Raw genomic sequence first — 20,889 nt, forward strand, 5'->3', positions numbered from 1 at the left:
GGAGACCTGGAAGACACTCCTGGCTCCTGGTTGGCCCGGCTCTGGCTGTAGCGGCCATTTGGGGAATCAACCAGTGGTTGGAAGACTTTCTCTCTCCCTCTCTCTCTTTTTGCCTCTGCCTCTCAAATAAATAAATAAATCTTTAAAAAAATAAAATAAATAAGAGGGAGTTTTTAGGAACTTTTTAAAAAGATTATTTATTTGAAAGGCAGAGTTACAAGAAAGAGAGGAGGTATGGTGGAATGAGAAGGCCATGCCAAGATAGAGCCGGCAAAGGAGCCTACCTGGCAACAGGCTGTGATTGGATGGCTTTGGAAACTGCCTGGCAACAGGCTGTGATTGGTTAGGGCATAAACCGCCCCTTGAGTGGATTGGCTGTCTTGGCTATATAAGTTGCTGTACCAACTGAAATAAACGAGTCTGCAGGCTGCTTGCCTCTGGTCCGCTTTCACCTGACTCCTGGGGTCTGTGTGGTGACTCCCCGCCTCTTGCCCTCACCACGTTCCTCCTCTCAAAATGAATCCACAGCAACAAGGAGGAGACACAGAGATTCCAATTTCTGATTCATTCCCCAAATGGCCACAATAACTGGGCTGGGCCAGGCTGAAGCCAGGAGCCAAGAGCTTCATCAAGGTCTCTCATGTGAGTGCAGTGGCCCAAGGACTTGGGTCATCTTCTGCTGCTCTCCCAGATGTATTAGCAGGGAGCTGGATGGGAAATGGGTGAGCTGAGACTCAAACCTGCACCCATATGTGATGCTGGCATTGTAGGCAGTGGCTTAACCCACTACACCATCCCCATAGTGCCATTATTTTAAAAATTTTACCCACTTGATAATACAGAGATGTGAATGTATAATGGAACTCCTTATGAGACTGTTAACAATAGTATCCAGAGCTTTTTCCAGCTTAAGGAATGATTAATTGTAGGTCCAACTGAACCAGCGGATGGAAGATCTCTCTCTCTCTCTGTAACTTTCTCTAAAAAGAGAGAGAGAGAAAGAAAGAAAAGGAAGGAAGGAAGGAAGGAAGGAAGGAAGGAAGGAAGGAGAAAGAAAAGAAAAGAAAGAAAGAAAGAAAGAAAGAAAGAAAGAAAGAAAGAAAGAAAGAAAGAAAGAAAGAAAGGAAGGAAGGAAGGAAGAAAGAAAGAGGCAGTGCCGGCAGCACAGTGGCATAGTGGGTTATACTGTGCCGCCTTTGGCAGCAGCATCCCTTATGGGTGCCAGTTCAAGTCTTGACTGCTCTAATTCCTATCCAGCTGTCTGCTCTGATGGCCTGGGAAAGCAGTAGAAGATGGCCAAAGTGCTTGGGTCCTTGCATCCACATGGGAGACTGGAAGAAACTCCTGGCCTTGAATCGGCCCAGCTCTGGCCATTGCAGCCATTTTGGGAGTGAACCAGCAGATAGAAGACCTCTCTGTATGTCTGTCTCTCTCTGTAGCCCTGCCTCTCAAATACTAAATAAAATCTTTAAGAAAACAGGGCGGGGGGAGGGAGAGGGAAAGGGAGAGGGAGAGGGAGAGGGAGAGGGAGAGGGAGAGGGAGAGGGAGAGGGAGAGGGAGAGGGAGAGGGAGATACATCCTTAGATTATTTGAAGAAATTTTAAAGCTGCACTTTAAAATGCTCAGTTTTCTTTGTAGTCCAAAGGCACGCCTATTTGAAGACCAAGTAGTGCAATGTAGTTTAATGTGCTAGTCCATGATCTCACAAACAAATAGAAGATACTTTGAGCAGTGTGAGTGCTGAAGCCTAGTAATACGTTAGCATGGAGATACTCGAGTTACTCAGACTAGTCAATGTCTGATTCGAACCCTTCCACAGTGAACATGTTTTGCTTTCTTCTTTCAGTGGAAGCCCTCTTCTACTGGAAGATAAAGCAAGGGGTCTGCACCCTCCCAACAGCAGCTGGCCATGCTTTACGGTTTAATAACGTGAAGGAATGAAAAGTACCCCACTGGTTTGTTGAATATTAGAGATGGGCATCTAGCCTAGTGGTTAAGACACTGGCTAAGATGTCCATGTCCCGTATTGGAGAGAGCCTGGGTTTAACACTTGGCTCCAGCTTCCTGGCAGTGCAGACCCTGGGCAGTAGCAGTGATGGCTCAAGTACTTGGGTCACTGTCACCCACATGGGAGACCTGGATTGAATTCCTGGCTCCTGTTTCAGACACTTGGGGAGTGAACCACTGGGAGGGAGCTGTCTATCTGCCTCTCTGCCATTCAAATACATTAAGTCATAAAGAAGAAAATTAAAAATATATGTTTAAATATTTATTTATTTACTTGAAAGGCAGAATGAGAGAGAAAGAGAGAGAGAGAATATCTTCCATCCACTGGTTCACTCCCCAAAAGGCCACAATGACCAGGGCTGGAGCAGACTGAAGCCAGGAGCCTGGGACTCCCTTCTGGTCTCCCACGTGGGTGTAGGGGCCTGAGCACTCGGGCCACCTTCTGCTGATTTCCCAGGTGCGTTAGCAAGGAGCTGAATAGGAAGTGGAGCAGCTGGAATTCAAACCCAGCACTCACGCAGGATGCTGGCATCACAGGTGGTGGCTTAACCTGCTGCATGACCATGGCAACCCTTCAGATATATTTAAAAATAGGGGCTGGCACTGTGGCGCAGTAGGTTAAGCCGCTGCCTGCAGTGCCAGCATCCCATATGGGCACTGGTTTGAGTCCCAGCTGCTCTGTTTCCAATCTAGCTTCCAGCTAATGGCCTGAGAAAGCAATGAAAGATGGCCCAGGGCCTTGGGCCCCTGCATCCATGTGGGAGACCTGAAAGAAGTTCATGGCTCCTGGCTTCGGCCTGGCCCAGCCCCGGCCATTGTGGCCACTGGGGAGTGAACCAGCAGATGGATGGTATGTTTCTCTGTCTCTCTCTCTCACTTCCTCTCTATGTCTGTTCTCTTTCTTTCTGTAACTCAGCCTTTCAAATAAATAAAGAAAGAAATCTTTCAAATAAATAAATAAATCTATCTATCTATCTACCTATCTCTCTCTATATATAGGGGCTGGCACCGTGGCGTAACGAATAAAGCTGATGCGTGCAGTGCCGGCATTCCATATGGGTGCCAGTTTGTGTCCTGGCTGCTCCTCTTCCAATCCAGCTCTCTGCTATGGCCTGGGAAAGTAGTAGAAGATGGCCCAAGTGCTTGGGCCCCTGCACCTGTGTGGGAGACCTGGAAGACACTCCCGGCTCCTGGTTTTGGATTGGCCCAGCTCTGGCCATTGCAGCCATTTGGGGAGTGAACCAGTGGATGGAAGACCTCTCTCTCTCTCTGCTTCTGCCTCTCTGTAATTCTATCTTTCAAACCAATCAATCAATAAATCTCTAATATATATAAATATATTTATATTTATTAGGGGTAGGCTTTTAATATAGTGGTTAAGTTGCTGGTTGGGACACCCATATCTATATTGTAAAAGAGACAGAGACAGAGACATAGACAGAATAAGAGATCTCCCAGCCACTGGTTCACTCCCCAAATGCCCACAGTACTCAGGGCTAGGCTAAGTTGAAGCCAGGAGCTAGGAACTCAGTCTGGGTCTCTGGGTCTCATACACAGCAGGTAACCAACTACATGAGCCACCATCTGCTGCCTCCCAGGCGGTAGCAGGAAGCTGGATTTGAAGCAGAGAATTCATCCTCTCCAACCCGGGAGAGACTCTCCAACCCAGGCATTCCAACATAGGATAGGGGAGTCCCAGGGAGCAATTTTACTGTTGTGCCAAAAGCCTTCCTCTATATTTTCAAATATAAGCGATTGCCTCAAGTCTTATCAGGAATATTAGACAGTTCAGTTGGGGAGGTGGATTATGGGGAGCTGGTTGCAAAGGCTTTGATGACTGCAAAGCCAAGCAGGGGGCTGTCAAAGTAGCCCAGAGATCAGCTCTGGCAGAAAGCTGCTCCCGTGCCCAGGGCTGGAGGAACAGGCGAGAAGAAAGTGAGTTACCAGAGCCCATGGCCGCGTCCACCATGGAACCGTGGTGGGAAATGTAGTGGGCAGGGATGTGGGTACCCAGCCCCCAAAGACTTGTGCCACTGGTAGTCCCTGGTTCCTGTGAATGTGACCTTATTTGGACATAGATCTTTGTAGATGAAGTCAAGTTAAAATGAGGTCTTGGACTAGAGCTGGCCCTAAAGCCCATGGCTGGCATCTTTGTACGGGAGAGGAGTGATTTCCATCCAGAACGCAGAAGCGACACACACAGAGGAAAAAGCCATGGGAAGATGGGGCAGTGACTGGCGTGATGCTCCTGTAAGCCACAAACCCAGGCATCGCCAGCCACCTCTAGAAGCCCTCAACTCATTACTGCAGCCCCAGCGGGGTCAGGTGGGGCCTGGGAGCACAGGGAGAGAGGCTGTCCAGTGGGAGCTGAAATGCCGGAGGAGGTGCCCCACCGTCCGAGGTGCCACATGCAGCCAGGGGATGGGGGCATTGATCTCCATGACAGAATCTGCACGTCAGAGGACAGGGGAGGCTGGGAAGTGTCGCTGGCAGAGCCTCCCTGCCCCCCACCCCCCACCCCCATGCAGACGAGAGGAGGGCAGAGCCAGAGGGGGCATCTGGGAACACAAGGCTGACGTCCGACACAGCCCACGGTGAGCAACATAATCAGCCAGGGCATCCTTTGCAGGGCCTGGTCCCTCTCCTAGGAACCCCGGGAGATCCCCGGAGCATTTCTCCATATCACGGTCCTACCTGTGTTTCAGGAAGAGCCGTCTGGCTGCTGTGTGATGCCCAGTGGGAGAGTGGGGGTGGGGGCTCCTGCCAAGGCCCGCGTCGGGAGCATTGGTGGCTGTAGAGGGGGCACAGTGCAGAAGGTTCACAGGTGATTCAGGTCGCAACATGGACAGGCTCCGGAGACATGGAGGGCAAGGAAGAGGGAGGTGACTCCAGGAGAAAGGCTTCTGGTGCCACAGAAGGGTTGGGAGCCTGAGAGCAGTGAGCTGAGGAGGGAAGGGAAGACGCAAAAGTGGAGGATGCAGGCCGGCGCCGTGGCTCAACAGGCTAATCCTCCGCCTTGAGGTGCCGGCACACCGGGGTTCTAGTCCCGGTTGGGGCGCCGGATTCTGTCCTGGTTGCCCCTCTTCCAGGCCAGCTCTTTGCTGTGGCCTGGAAGTACAGTGGAGGATGGCCCAAGTGCTTGGGCCCTGCACCCCATGGGAGACCAGGAGAAGCACCTGGCTCCTGGCTTCGGATCAGCGCGATGCGCCAGCCACAACGCACCAGCCGCGGCAGCCATTGGAGGGTGAACCAACGGCAAAGGAAGACCTTTCTCTCTGTCTCTCTCTCTCACTGTCCACTCTGCCTGTCAAAAAAAAAAAAAAAAAGTGGAGGATGCAGAACTTTGAGGAGAGAGATGAGGAGACTTTGTAAAGGTAGCAGAACAGGAGGGGGTGGGCACTTAGCCTTGATGGCTCAAGTAATTGGGTTCCTGCTGCCCACGTGGGAGACCTGGGTTGAGTTCCCAGCTGTCAGCGGTGGCCCAGCCCTGGCGCCGCCGTGGCTGGGAGCTCTGCCTGTCTTTGTGTCTCTCTGTCTCTGGGGTTTCAGAGCACAGAGGCCACTGTGGAGGGATGGGGTAGGCACCAAGTCCAATGCGGCACAGAGGACGGAGCAATGAGTTTTCTAGGTTTTGGGAAATGTCAGTTTAAAACCAGCCATTTGGGGCCAGCGCCATGGCACACAAGGTTAATTCTCTGCCTGTGGCACCGGCATCCCATATGGGCGCTAGTTCTAGTCCCGGCTGGTCCTCTTCCAGTCCAGCTCTCTGCTATGGCTTGGGAAAGCAGTAGAAGATGGCCCAAGTGCTTGGGCCCCTGCACCTGTGTGGAAGACCAGGAAGAAGCACCTGGCTCCTGGCTTCGGATCGGCGCAGCTCCGGCCATTGCAGTTATTTGGAGAGTGAATCAACGGAAGGAAGACCTCTCTCTTTGTCTCTCCCTCTACTGTGTGTAACTCTACCTCTCAAATAAATAAATAAAATCTTTTTAAAAAAACCAGCCATTTTTCTATTAATTTCACACATTATCCAGCAGTCACAGCACATTTATATACGATGTGTGTAACCTTGAGACGAGCAATCAATCAGTCAATCAATCAATAAGTGCTGGACTTGGACTAGAATTCTACTCAGGGTCCCACTTCTCAATCCAAGACTCTTCTCAGTGTGCACTGTCCCCATGGCACAGAGAGCCGGGAGGTCAAAAGAATCCAGGCTGATACACGAAGAAGAAAGCTGGGATTGTATTTCCAAATGATTCTTGGGCTCTGTTTCCCATTAAAATGGAAGATTGTTAGTTATAAGACTGGCGTGATGTTTTGCTGTAAAGCTAAGCATCTAGTTCAGCTCCATTCCTATCGACCATGAAATAATTACCATGCATCGGAAGGACAAATCCAATGTTCCTTACAAGTCACACCAAGAGCAGATGGTGAGAAATTTTGCTTTTGAGGCTACTTATGAAAGAAAACGTTACACACACTTTGGTAGGGGTGGAAGAATTTGAATACTGTTTGAACTTTCTCATTTCTATCATAAATTAAATGTGTAAATATTGAATTTAGTAACCATGATCTGGTACAATGTAAACATCCTCCTTTCTAAACAAGACTGTTTTAATGCTGACTACACACCCATCACAAGGATATTCTTAAACAAAGAGTCACAGTAGCTGAGAGAAAATTAATTGGTATTTTGAAGGAAATAGAAAATACTTACAGAAATAGAAAATTTTGATAAAGAATCAGTTTATAAATGAATTATAGCTCATGTGCAAAAGAAAATGAACTGTATGTGTTCACACAATGTGATTTTAGAAATCTATTAAATAATCCTCTGGAAAGACAGTTTAAAGGAGGTGAAAAGATTGTTAGAGAAGATAACCTAATACACTATTAGCGAAAATAAATTCCACGGGACATATATTTGATATGTGGGGAAAACCCAGGACTTATCTAGGAAAATGTCTTGTTATAATGATGAATGAAACATAGGGGTATAAGTTATTTTTGAAGAATATTTGTATTCTGGAATGGACAAGTATTAAGTGTTTGCTCAAATTTCATTAAGTCTGCTTCCAAAAAGGTCCCCCCTCCCACCACTACAGTCAATGGAGAATAAAAATAATTGAGTTGAGTGGATAAGGGAATTAGGACATTTCAAAAAGTTCATGAAAAATAGCAAGGTTGGTGTTTAGCCTAGTGGCTAAGACAGTGGTTAAGATGCGGGGTCCCATGTTGGAGTACCGGGGTTCAATACCTGGCTCTGGCTCCTGGCTCCTGCTTCCTGGAATGCAGCAGGGATGGCTCAAGGTAACTGGGCCCCTGCCACCCACATGAGAGCCTGGATTGACTTCTCAGTTTCCAGCTTCAGCCTTGGCCCAGCCTCGGTTGTTACGGGCATTTGGGGAGTGAACCAGCAGAGCTCTCTGTCTCATACACACTTCTCTCCCTGCCTGTCAAATAAATACATTTTTAAAAATATATATTTATTATGGTGTAAAAATATTTTGATATCCAAATGTCATGAAAAATACCTAGTATGAAAAAAGCTGTGTATGGATTTCAAAGATTTTTTTCACCACAATAAATGTATCTTTTAATTCTATTTTTCCAAGAATGTTTTGAAATAGTCTCCTATTTAAGGGGCCATAATAGAAGATTAGATTCTTGACATCTGCCACCATAAAGCAAACGCAACACCACATCCAGCTGGTGACACTAAGCACCCTATCTCGGATATTACATGGCCAGTAATGACGTTGGTGTATAAAAGGGAATTAGCAAAGTAGAACTGAATATAAAATCATGTCAACGAAAATCTTCATGTGACTCTCCTGGCTGTTTTTCATCTGTCTGTTCAGTCTACTTATTCTTCCCACAAGTATCTGTGTAGAGATATTTGATTGGGCAGCTCTTTCCTGGCTTCATCCAGGCTCATTCATACGGCTGCATTCGGCCGATAGGTCTGCAGGTGGCGAAGCTCAGTGGGCGGAGCAGGCGTGGTTAGGCCTCTCCATCGCCCTCTCCACCAGGTTTCCTTGAGGTACAGAGGCCACAGGGTACTTTTCCATATGGGCGATAGCAGAAGCAGTCAGGTCTCTAGAAGCTTAGGCTCGGGAGTGGCTATGTCATTACTTCTGCCAATTCTGTTGGTCACACAAGTCACAAGGCCAGGCCACATGGATGGGAGCAGCTGTGAAATCCTGTGGCCATGCCTTCCAACCCAGCAGCTCTGAGAGTCAGTGCTGCAGAGGAAGCCAAAGCAGGAGTGGAGAAGGGAAGTGTGGGGCACGCTAAGGAGGAGGCTGCCATGTTCAACAGCATGGTCCACCCTTTGTGCATGGTCCACCCTCTGTCCTTTTCTCCACCATTGTAGTGAGTGTGCCCAACTCCCCCTTGCCATGCCTTCTCACAAAACTTTCAGAATCAAGAGGTTCCTGGAGCCAGTGTTGTGGCGTAGCAGGTAAAGCCACCACCTGTGATACCAGTATTCCATATGGATGCCAGTTTATGTCCTGGCTGCTCTACTTCCGATCCAGCTCCCTGCTAATAGCCTGGGAAAAAGCAGCAGAAAATGGCCCAAGTGCTTGGGTCCCTGCTACCCACGTGGGAGACCCAGAAGCTCCTGGCTCTTGGCTTTGGCCTGGCCCAACGCTGGCCATTACAGCCATCTGGGGAGTAAACCAGTGGGTGGAAAATAACTTTCTCACTCCATAACCCCAACTTTCAAAGTAAATAAATAATCTTTTTTTAAAAAGAATCAAGACAGTCCTTGCCAAAAATAAAAAACAAAATCTCCCTGTTCCCCAATGGATTTGGGTGGAAACTGGTAATGAAATCAGACACAACTCCAAAGGAGGCATTGGAGAAGCCCCAGGCTGGGTCTGTGAGGAACTGCACTTGGGTTGGCACACATTCTTAAGCTGTATCAAGGTCACTGTCTTAACCATTTCAAGTTGAAAATGTCAGTGTTGTCTGGACAGCTGGACATGTTTGGGGTGTGAAGAGTGGGTTCATTTAGTAATAAATATGTGAAAGTGCCTTTCAAATAAATATTTAGAACAATTAAAAAATAACAACAACAACAAAAAGACGTTCTAAGGCTGCTGTTAGGAAAGGGAGGTTTCAGAGCTCAGGGAGGAATCCCAGCTACACTGAAATTTCCATCTTCTAAGAGGGGCAGCTCCAAGAGTTCATGCCTTTAAGCCATGGGAGAATGTTGTAGAAGAAATACGGAATGAATAAAACATTTTTCCTTTCAAGCAATTACCTCTCATTACTTCTGCAAGTACCTTCTGCATTTTTGATAAACTTCTTGAAAGTATAGTGATCATAATGAATCCAAGGAGTGTTCCCACTCGCCTCCACAGGGGCCCAGAGCAAGGGGAGAGGCACAGTTATTCTGACTTGAGTGCTTTCTGGAACTGTTGGACAATAAGACAAATGGAACACCATTAATGCCTTTGCCTGTATTTTCCATTTAGTAGCAAATATAAAAAGGTGTTGATTAACGTCTGAAAAGATAATAACCATCTCTCTCTCTTTTAAAAAATTCAAATATGTTTCCTAGAATAAAATGTACAGATCTTAAATGTCCAGTTTCATTAGAGTTTTGACAACTGTGTGCACTCATGTAACCTCGCCAAAACCAAGACAGAGAAGAGAGTGTTTCCATCACACGTTGAACGCTTTCTTGTGTCCTTGGCCCAGTCGACACCCCACACCGGGAGGCTACAGCTCTGATCTCGATCACCAGAGATCACTTCTGCTTGTTCTTGAACTTCAGACAGGTAGAACATTAAGCAGTCTTGTGCCTGGCTTCTTTTGCTCAACCTAGTATTTTGAGACTCTTCCACATTGCCCCCTGTATGGGTCATTGATCCTCCCCATCTTTTTTCTGCTGAGCAGTGCTCCGTTCGTGAGGATCCATGGTTCTTCTGTTGGTAGGCACTGGGGTTATTCTCAGTTTGGGACTATGAACATACACGTGGATATGGAACAAGGAGCTCACAGTATTCCTCTGTAAGTCTTTGTAGATATCTTTCATTTCTCCTGGGCAAATGCCTCACAAAGGAGGTATTTGGAACGCATGGTCGGTGTATGAAGGGACTTCAGAAAGCTCATGGGAAGCATGCATTCTTTTCATTTCATTTTCCCACAAAGTTCCTTTACAAAGTGGGAAAAAAAAAAAAAATCAGAGCGAGAGATGCGCACATGCACACACACACTCAGAGTGCTCCCGGTCTCCGGTTCACTCTTCAAATGCCACAGAGGTCAGAGCTGGGCCGGGCTAGCGCTGGGAACAGGGAACTCATCCAGTTCCCCTGTGTGCTGGAGCTGTCACCACTGCCCCTCCAGGTCACGTCAGCAGGAGGCCAGAACGGGAAGTGGAGCTGGCACTCAAACCCAGGTTCTCCACTATGGGGTGTGGGCGTCACAGCCTGACCTCCATAATTTTTGAAGCCTCTGTGTATGTAAGTTAGAATATATGTATTGCCTGTTTTTCAGAGTGACTATGCTGGTTTTCATTCCCACCAGCAGTGAATGAGAGTTATAATCCCTCTAAATTTCCAACAAGATTAGTGTTTTTTTTTTTAAAGATTTATTAATTTATTTGAAAGAATTACAGAGAGAGACAGAGAGAGTGAGATAGAGAGATCTCCCATCCTCTGGTTCACTCCCCAAATGGCGGCAATGACTGGAGCTGGGCTGGTCTGAAGCCAGGAGCCAGGAGCTTCTTCCGGGTCTCCCACGTGGGTGCAGGATCCTCTCTGCTGCTTTCCCAGGTGCATTAGGAGGGAGCCAGATCCAAAGTGGAGCAGCCAGGTCTCGAACCAGGGCCCATATGAGATGCCAGCACTGCAGGCGGCGGCTTCACCTTCTACTACACCACAACGTGGGTCCCCAAGATCAGTGTTTTCAAACTTTTAAATTTAAGCTTTTCTGGGGTGATGTGTACTTGAATTCTATTATGATTTTAATTTACTTGTTCATATTCCTTTTTCACGCGCTACCAACCTATTCGTATATCTGTGTCTGTGAAATATCTTTCTTTTCTTTTTTGCCCAGTGATCAGCTGCTTGATTAAGCTGTATGAGAGTACCACCCCATCAGACAGTCCTGTGTTGTCTGACCGTGGTCTTTAATGGAGAAGCTAAGTGTTATGCAGACACTCGGGCTGCAATGGCACAATTAAAATGATTGGGTGAGAGCATTAGATGTTCCCAAACAGCTTATCCTCAGGACAGTTGTAAAAGCAAACGTTTTACTTGTAAAAGGCTCCATGTACTATTTCAGTTCAAAGTTTCAAATATGAAGAACAGCTACTTTAGAACCATGCATAAAATCAGAACTTGGAAAAATATCTTAAAGTAGTGTCCTGGCCTACGTGACATTTTTTTTTTTTTCAAATGGGTTTATACTTTGAGACATAACTTTATTTGTGGATTATCCACATTTGTATCATAACAGACACATACCAAATACCCATTTAAAATTTTTTCTGCAGAGCCGGCATTTTGGTGCAGGAGGTTAAGCTGCTGCTGGGATGTAGGCCTCTCATATGGGTGCTGGTTCAAGTTCTGGCTGCTTCGCTTCCGAGCCAGCTCCCTGCTAATGCACCCGGCGGAGTTCTTGGGCCCCTTCCACCATGTGGGAGATCCGAATGGCGGTCCGGGCTCTTGGCTTCAGCCCAGCTAGCTCCAAGTGTTGTGGCCATTTGGGGAGTGAACCAATAGATGGAAGATGTCTCTCTCTCTCTCTCTCTCTGTGTCCCTCTCTCTGTCACTCTGCCTTTCAAATAAGTAAATCTTCAGAAAAAAATGTGCTTTATAAGTCATATTAAAACATACAGAGATGTCATTTCAGAGATAAAATGACTTCTGAGCTCCTTTCCAATTCTAAGTCTGTGAGCGGAGGGTGCGCCCAAGTGTCAGCAGTTGCTGGCGGTGGTGGGTAATGTAGGCTGCTTCACTATCTCCGGCCCAGGTACCTGTCCCACTGGCTACCTCTACCTTGTGTTCCTTTGCATCTAGAAGTGGCCAGGTGATGTTCTTCTGGCTGAAGAATGACATGCTTCTGTCCCCAAGCAAAGGCCAAAGTCTTGCTAAAGAAAAAAATAGCCTGCCGGCTGTGGGGTGCAGCAGTTAAGAGAGTGCTTGGAGTACCTACGTTCCCTACCAGTGCCTGGGTTCCATGCTATGCTCTGCTTCCCCAGGGGATGGCTCAAGTAGTTGCTCCCTCCACCCGTGTTCCTGGCTCCTGACTTTGGCCCTGCCCATACCTGGATGTTGTGGGCATTTTGGGAGTGAACCAGTGAATGGGAAATCTCTCTGCTGTCTCTATTTTCTTGACTTTCAAATAAATAAATAAATAAATACTACTTTTTAAAAAAGAAGTCCTTTTGCCTTCCCTAAGAATGTGCATGATTAGGCCTCCTGAAAGTAGCGCGGTCATCCTGGGTCCATGAGGGAGGGGGCATGAGCATGACTCCTCAGGCTGACAATGTCAAGGGCAGACGGCAGAGAACCTGGCTCCGGATGGCACCAGTGGCTCACTGGCCCAGGCCTGGCCTTCCTACCCCCTTCTGACCGTGGGAGACAGTAAAACGCCTACCCAGTGGAGTCAGTGCAGTCAGCTGTCCTGATGTTTACTGCCAAATGCATTGCCAGCTGACCCATCAGAGTTAAAAGAAGAGACAAAGGGAACACCATTATCTCTCTATTGGGCCTTAAGAGCGTAATCGGTTTCTCAAGGAATCTGCAGTATTGAGACATACTTACTATTGCAGAAGAAGGACTTAACATTTTCATTCTCTAGGATTGCAATTACAACAACATGGATAAATGCTACTAATAATCTGCCCCAATATTTAGTATTTATGGAAAATGTACCAGAGACTTCAGTACACTCTTTTTTGCCAATGATCTCTTTATATTTTTTTTTTTTTGAAACAAATATAGATTCCCTTTTCAGGGTATAAATGTTTGCATTTAGTTTTTTAGAATATTTACTCATTTGAGAGGCAGACACACAGAGAGAGGGAAAGAGAGAGAGAGAGAGAGAGAGAGAGAGAAAGATCTACCATCTACTTGTTCATATTCCTGTCATAGCCAAGGCTCAGTCAGGCCAAACCAACCCAGACCTCCTCCTTGGGTGGCAGAGCCCAGCCACTGGAGCTATGATCACTGCCTCCCAGGATCTGCATGGGCAGGAATCTGGAATCGGGAGCCAGGGCCAGGAACTGAACTTAGGTACTCTGATGTGGCACACGGGGGTCTTAATCTGCATCTCAACCACTAGGCTACACAGCTAGGCCTGTATTTAGCCCAGGTATTTATGTTTGTGTTTAGATCAGATGTGACCACAGTTTACCGTAGCACAATGAAATAATGCAGAACAGTGAATGACTGAAATCAGAATGAAGAGCTCTTGGCGAGGGCGTTGTGGCGCAGTGGGTTAAGCTGCTGCCGGCGATACCCGCATCTCACATAAGGGTGCCAGTTCAAGTCCTGGCACCGCCACTTCCCATCCAGCTTCCTGCTATTTTGCACCCTGGGAGGCAGCAGATGATGGCTTGAGTGTGTGGGCCCCTGCCACCCACATGGAAGTCCCAGGCTCCTGGATTTGGCCTGGCCCCAGTTTTGGCTGTTGCAGGCATTTTGGGGAGTGAACCACTGGATGAAGATCTCTCTGTCACTCTGTCTTCCAAATAATTAAAAAATATATATATTTTTAAAAAACATACAGGTCTAAAGTATGTCTACTAACAAAGAAATCTGCACGTAGCATTACAGGACTAAAAAATGCAACATGCGAGTTAACTTTCGGAGGGAAGTACGTTCAGAGCGGTGTTCTACCGAGACAGGGCGAACAGTGATGAAGAACACGGATTCTCCCAGCAGGCTCCAGTCACATCCTGCTTCCTGTTCTGGAGTTCTGTAACCTGTGGCAGGTCGTAGCTTGGGCTGACATAAATTGACTGGGTGGCTTAAACAACAGAAATGTATCTTCTCAGAATTCCGGGGGGCTGACAAGCTGGAGACGGGGGTACAGGGGCTGACAAGCCGAGACGGGGGTATGGCGAGGCGGCATGTGGCCAGGACTCCCCCCTTGGCTGCCCTCCCCACGATGCCCTCACCCCACTGAGAGGCAAGATCTCCCTTCCTTTCTAATAAGGCCACAGTTACCTGCAAATAGCATCCCCTGGGGTCTGAGTTTTGCGGATGCACAATTCAGACCATAGCTGCAAGTTGCTGGACCTCTCAGGGCTTGCATTTCCTTAGCCATTAGAAGAGTTGAGAAGGATAGAAAAGGTTTTCCGGGAGGATTAAGTAACCTAACCGAGGAAGAGTTTCTGGGGGAGAGTTTGACATGTGGTATGTGCTACACCTGGGCTTCATCATCACTGACATTGTTTTGACAAAAAATGATCAGTGTGTATAAATCTTGATTAAGGGTTGCTCAGCCCCAGGGCTGTTCACATTTTAGACCCAGGAACTCTTCGGGTCTGCATACTTGCAAGCAGCTTCCTTAGATGCCAGGAACACCCGCGCCCCAGCTGTGACAACCACAAAGGCCTCCAGGCCTTGCCCAGTGTCTCCTGTGACCCAGTCACCCCCGCTATGAACCCACCAGAGACACAGGGGCAGCTGCACACATTCATAGCTAACGTATAGTCATTTGAAAACTGAGAAATGGTTATAAATGTTGAAGGATGGAAAAACCAGGCCAACCTTTTTATAGTTAATACCGGGGTGTTTCATATAATTTTGGAACACTGTATGATTTTTCTTTCCCAGATGCAATGAATTGGCTACTTTCAAAGGGTTAAAAATGCATAATTCTTTCTCTTTGTTCAAGGTAAGATTTAATCAGTAAAGCAAGGGTCATGTTCAACATCTGAGTTACTAATCAGTGTTCTAGTCCTATCCAGGCAGGTGGAAGGTCAGTTAAAACAGACCAAGATTTTCCTGGTCCCTGAGATCTGATAGAACGGACCTTGTCAACGAAGCCCTAGCACAGCACTGGCCAGAACTCCCTTCAGTGATGGGAATCTTCTGCTCTGCAATATCCAACATGGAGGGCACTCTCTGCATGTGATTATTTGGAGGTACATGTAACATCCCCAAACTGAGGCCAGAGAGTGAAGACGGAAGCTCCATGAAATCAGGCTTTATTTGGTCAATTTATGGGATTCTAGACCTGGATAGACCAGCCATCTGATCAGAAGGCGTAGCAAGATTTATCTGCTCAGGATAGCAGACCGGGAAAAGATTTTATACATTTTTAAACATTTATTTTTTAGAAAGACAGAGTTACAGAGGGAGGTAGAGAGAGTCTTCCATCTGCTGGTTCACTCCCCAAATGGCCGCAATAGCTGGAGCTGAGTTGGTTCAAAGCCAGGAGCTTCTTCCAGGTCTCCCACATGGGTGCAGGGGCCCAAGGACTTGGGCCATCTGCTGCTTTCCCAGGTGCATTAGCAGGAGCAGGATCAGAAGTGGAGCAGCCAAGCCTCGAACCAGTGAGCATATGGGATGCAGGCACTACAGGCTGGGGCTTTAACCCACTGTGCTACAGTGCCAGCCCAGATTTTATACATTTGCAAATCCAACAGGACATGGGGTAGGATCTCGCTTCACAGCATCCCCTCGTGCCCCTCAGATGTCCTGACCTTACCAGGAAGGCTGTGATAGCATCAGCTGATGACCAGCGAGTGGTGTCAGCTGGGCTAGCAGGGGCTCTGTCTTTCTGAAACACAGAAAAAGGTGCAAACGGAGCTAGGAGACTCCCGATGGTGATACTACAGTTTGCCATCACTATTTAGCACTTGAAATGTGGCTAGTATATAATCAAGGGACTGAATTCTTAATTTTAATAAATTAGTTGTGTCCAGCGGCTACACAATTGGACAGCATAGATCTACACCCTTTAACAATTGAGTTATTTTCCTCCTTAATAGGGCTCTTTTGTCAGTGGGGGACCAACTCCCCCGACCCCGCCCTCCACTTGTCTTGTACAGAGGAGCACGGGGAGACAAAAGTGAGAGTTTGTGGAGCAGATGGAGCTATAGGGGGCCAGGGAGGACTTGGCAGTGATGTGCATGGGTCATTTCAAGGACACGGCCCTCCCCTCCCCGGAAATGCCGCCGAGCACAGACATGGCCGCATATCGGTAACCAGACTAGGTGCAGAGTTTCCTACTCCACATGCATACCAGGTCTTGAAGCCTCCTACTGAATGCGGTGCTCGGGAATGAGCTGGCCGCCCTGTGCTTCCCGGAGCACGCTCAGGAGGCTTAATAGTGCTACTCTTCCCTGGGACCCTGCGGTCTCTGAAGATGGACGTATTTTCTTAAAACACTGCCATTATGGCAAAGCCTCACATATGGTAGAATGGCAGTAAAGGACTTGTTATAAATATCTGAAATGTATCATTTTTTGTAAAAACAGAAAAAGCAGAGCTGGAGTTAGCATGGCAGCGGTTAACTTACAATGAAAAGTCCCAGAATCTCCGCGGGAGTTCAGGTCCCAGTGAATTTACATAGGAGGTACACCTCTCCTTGGGGGTTAGCACAAATGCAGACGCCAAGGAACATTTCGCTTGTGCTCAAGAGTTGCTGACCCTAATGGGTCCTGTTTCCCAACCCTCATCCCTGATCTGTTTGCTACACAAACGCTTCTTTAGAAACCACTGTGGGACAGGCCCTTGTTGCTGGTGGCATTGTGCTGGGGGCGGCTCAAACACAAGATTAAAAACCACTCTCAGAGGCGATTTCTTCAAAGGTTGTGGCTGTATGCAGACACAGTAATTCTTACTGCAACAAGACACCTTCCAGGCTACTGTAGACTTAAGGCAGAGACAGGGAGTGGCAACCGTGATCTTGAATCGTGTCTCACAGTCACTGAGGGCTGACTGTTTCAGGTAAGCACGCATTAACTGATTTTGTTTTTGTAACAGTGCTGGGTTAGACAGCATTTCTGTGCCCACTTTAGCTGAGGAAATATTAAGGGTTTTATAAAAGATCACATGATCATGATAGAAGAAGAGTCCAAGCTGGGCTGACTCCAAAATTGTATTCTTGCTTCCTTTCTGCTACTACCATGCTATAACTAACCCAGGGAACAGATTCTGTTCCAACCACTGACTCGGGTGTATTAGGTACAGAGACAAGAGAAGGTTGGTAAAACATATGAATGGGAACAGGAGAGGAAGGAGGAAGAGGGGTGGGAGTGTGGGTGGAAAGAATCACTATATTCCTAAAGTTGTATTAATGAAGTTCATGACGCTTGAATCCTTAAATAAAAGGTTTCTGGGGAAAAATACCCAGGTAACTCATAATTGGCGTTAATCAGAATAATCAATGTAACCACATCTTCCCGAGAAGTTTTAATAACTGAAGAAACTTCAAGAAACTTAGCACAAAAGTCTTGCTGCACAGAAGCTTTTCAGCTAGGATTCCCAAGTTTATAATGTGTGCGTCTCTGCTAAAGCTTCCTTAGTCCTGAAAGGGAGATTGTACACCAGGAGCCCTGCCCCATCACCCAGTCCAGCGCACAAATGGAGCCCACTGACCTCTGTGTTGCACCTGCAGCCTGACCTGCATCTGACCTGCAGAGTCAGATGGGAAGGCTGCTGATCCCATCTCAAAGACTGTGCTAGAAAAACAACTTGGAAGATTCTTGATAAACCTCCCCAAGATTTCACTTGCAACTCTAAATATTAGGTAGTTCCCTTTTGCAAGAAAAGAAAAAGCAGGAAAATTCATTAATACTCTTCACCCCACCCCAAGTTCCTCTTTGCTGTCTGTAATCATAATCTTTCTAGGAAATCAGTAAGGTCCAGAAAACAAAACAAAAAAACCCTACAGATTCTATCTGCTGGGGGAAATGTGCTGTGTTGTCTAGCTCTTACATTTTATTTGCTGTAAATATATTTTTCTTAGTCAAAGAAAAAATAAATAAAGAGAAGCAGGTTAATTGGGAAGCTTACCCATGCTCTGAAAGCCTATCAAAATGGAAATTAAAGTGTTGTAGGAAAGAGGTCAATTTTCTTTAAGATTTATTTATTTATCTTTAAAAATGTATTTATTTACTTGAAAGGAGAGACACATAGATCTGAAAAGCAGAGTTACAGAGAGTGAAGGAGAGGCAAAGAGAGAGGTCTTCCACCTGCTGGTTCACTCCCCAAATGGCCTTAACAGCTGAAGCCAGGAGCCAGGAGCTTCTTCCAGGTCTCCCATGTGGGTACAGCTTTCCCAGCCGCTCAGCAGGAAGCTGGATTGGAAGTGCAGCAGCCAGGACTCAAACTGGCACCCATATGGTGTTGCAGCCGGCAGCTTAACCCGCTATGCTACAGCACTGGTCCTGAGGTCGATTTTCTTAACCATATGGATGTCCCCTAAATCAAGTGATCAAACATATACTTAAAAGTCAGAGTTACAGAGAGAAGGAGAGGCAGAGAGAGAGAGAGGTCTTTCATTCACTGGTTCACTCCCCAGTTGGCCACAATGGCCAGAGCTGCGCCAATCCGAAGCCAGGAGCCAGAAACTTCTTCCTGGTCTCCCATGCGGGTGCAGAGGCCCAAGGACTTGGGCCATCTTCTGCTGCTTTCCCAGGCCATAGCAAAGAGCTGGATTGGAAGTGGAGCAGCCAGGACTCGAACCAGTGCCCACACGGGATGCCAGCACTGCAGGCAGTGGCTTTACCTGCTACGCCAGAGTACCGACCCCCAAAACATATACTTCTATGTTCACATTTGTAGGATTCCAACGCCATATTTCTATCAAGATGAAAAACCTAAAACGGGAGCTCAACATTCATTTACAAACTCTTCTCTGGACAGCATCTATACTGAACAATTAGAACAAAAACGTCACAGGCAAAGCATTGTAGTCTCGTAATCCTTCCTAGCTGTGATGAGTAATCAAAATGTGCTCACAATTAGCTTCTTTAAAGGTCTTTTCCTTGGGAAGTGAGAAGTGCTTTACTCCCCAAAACACAGCAAAGTAACACTTTGACCTCAAGAGCTCCCAAAACTGGCTAACATGAAATAATCACCATGTGCTGGACAGTGCTCTGCGCATTTAGTCTTCAATCCTCCAAACAATCTAGTGAGGCGTTGTTGTCCACACTGCAGAAGGGAAAGCTGAGGCCAGGGGAGGTCCTCAGACACACCAGTAAAGGGTGAGCAGGGAACCACACCCAGGCACCCTACTGTGCAGTCCCAGCCCTCAGCCACTAAGAACAGGATCAAGGTGTAGAGAAAACGCTCTCCCTGCCAGACTGTTCTGTGGAACAGAGCCTAACCACAGCAGAAATGCAGTAAGATGAAAGATGACCTTCCAAACACTTCTTAGGCGTTTTGTTACAGCACCCAAACGTTCAGTGTAAAATAGCTTAACACTGAAAATCTGTACTTCAAGTGTCCTTGTATCCAAGTGTATTTATCCAAGTGTATTTTTTTAACTTCTAGGGAAACACTTGACAATTTTTTGTTTTGTGATCCTAAAGGTTTTTGCATCAGCTTCAATTAAAACAATTTTAAGTTTATTCTTTAGGTCTAAAGGCCTTTGCTGAGTGGACATGCCCCCACCACATGTGTACTGGATATTGAGTGCCACTTCAGTGAGTTGTTCACACCTATGAGGGACACACTGACCAGCAAGATGTGGCTCCATGAGCTTGTTTAGGATGGCAGTCCCTGAAAGACCAGAACTCTTAGGCCTCCTAAGTAAGTTAGGCTTACAAGCACTGAGCTCAGTGCTCCTAGGGAGCCAAGTCAACCTCCAAAAGGGGTGCTCTGGGATGGGAGCTGCTTTGAGATGGCACAGATTCAGGGCACTGTGGTGTTTAGTGGCAGGCGACCAGGGGAGGGGAGTGTCTTAAGATACAGGACAGCCCCACCTGACGAAACAGACCAGCATGCTGTGTGACTCCTCAGGTCCAATCATTTACCAGAAAAATCTGTAATGTGAGCCTAGAATCTAATTTCTACTATAGACACCTGTTTCTGAACTTTTAAAACTGAGTTCCCAAATGTGCAATTAACATAACTCAAAAGACTGTATACTGTTTTGTTCAGAACTTTGCTAAGCACGGTGCACCATTTTGGGAGGAAAAGAGTTGTGACGTCAGTGGCCAGTCCCCTCATGTTTCACATCAGCCTCCATTGCTGCCATCCACCTGTGACTGCAGGCACACACACACTTCGTGTCAGCCTACTGCACTCTGTTCTGGTGAAAGTATGCCCAAGCATTCACATACTCTAACACAGCTGAATTATAAATTACTTTAACTACTACATATATACTATATGTGTGTAAGAAAAGTATTTACATAATTTCACTTCAGGGTATTAAAGGGGCCATTTTTTTTTATAAAAAAGGAAGCAATGGGACTAATATGTATTATATAATATATTTTACATATATATTATAACTGACTTAAATGTCAGCTATAATACAAGAATGCAACTGGCACAAATAGAAAACAGGTAAAGATGACTAGTGTTTATCTGCAATACACTAAGACAATAGTTAACATCCATTGAATGGAAAGGAACACTGCTGGCTGCTGAACTTGTGCACTGGGACCTATCCTTAAGTGTCACAGTACGTCCTCTCTGACGACGGACAGTTTGTCTGCATTTTCAGATGGCTCTGTGGACAAGCTGATTCTGTCCCGGTCCCAGGGCAGGGAGGATCACAGTGCCACTTTGTCCCCGTCCCTCCTCGGACGCTGATGTGTAATATAAACAGAGCTTTGTTAGGTGGTGAGATTGTGGCTGTGCTGGGTGCAAAATCCATTTATTTCCACCATCTTCCAGATTTAATTTACCTACTGTCACACCCTTGGCAGCATCCTGACACTCCTGCTGCTTCCC

This window comes from Lepus europaeus, chromosome 2 (genome assembly GCF_033115175.1).
Source record: "Lepus europaeus isolate LE1 chromosome 2, mLepTim1.pri, whole genome shotgun sequence".
In the NCBI taxonomy this organism is placed as follows: domain Eukaryota; kingdom Metazoa; phylum Chordata; class Mammalia; order Lagomorpha; family Leporidae; genus Lepus; species Lepus europaeus.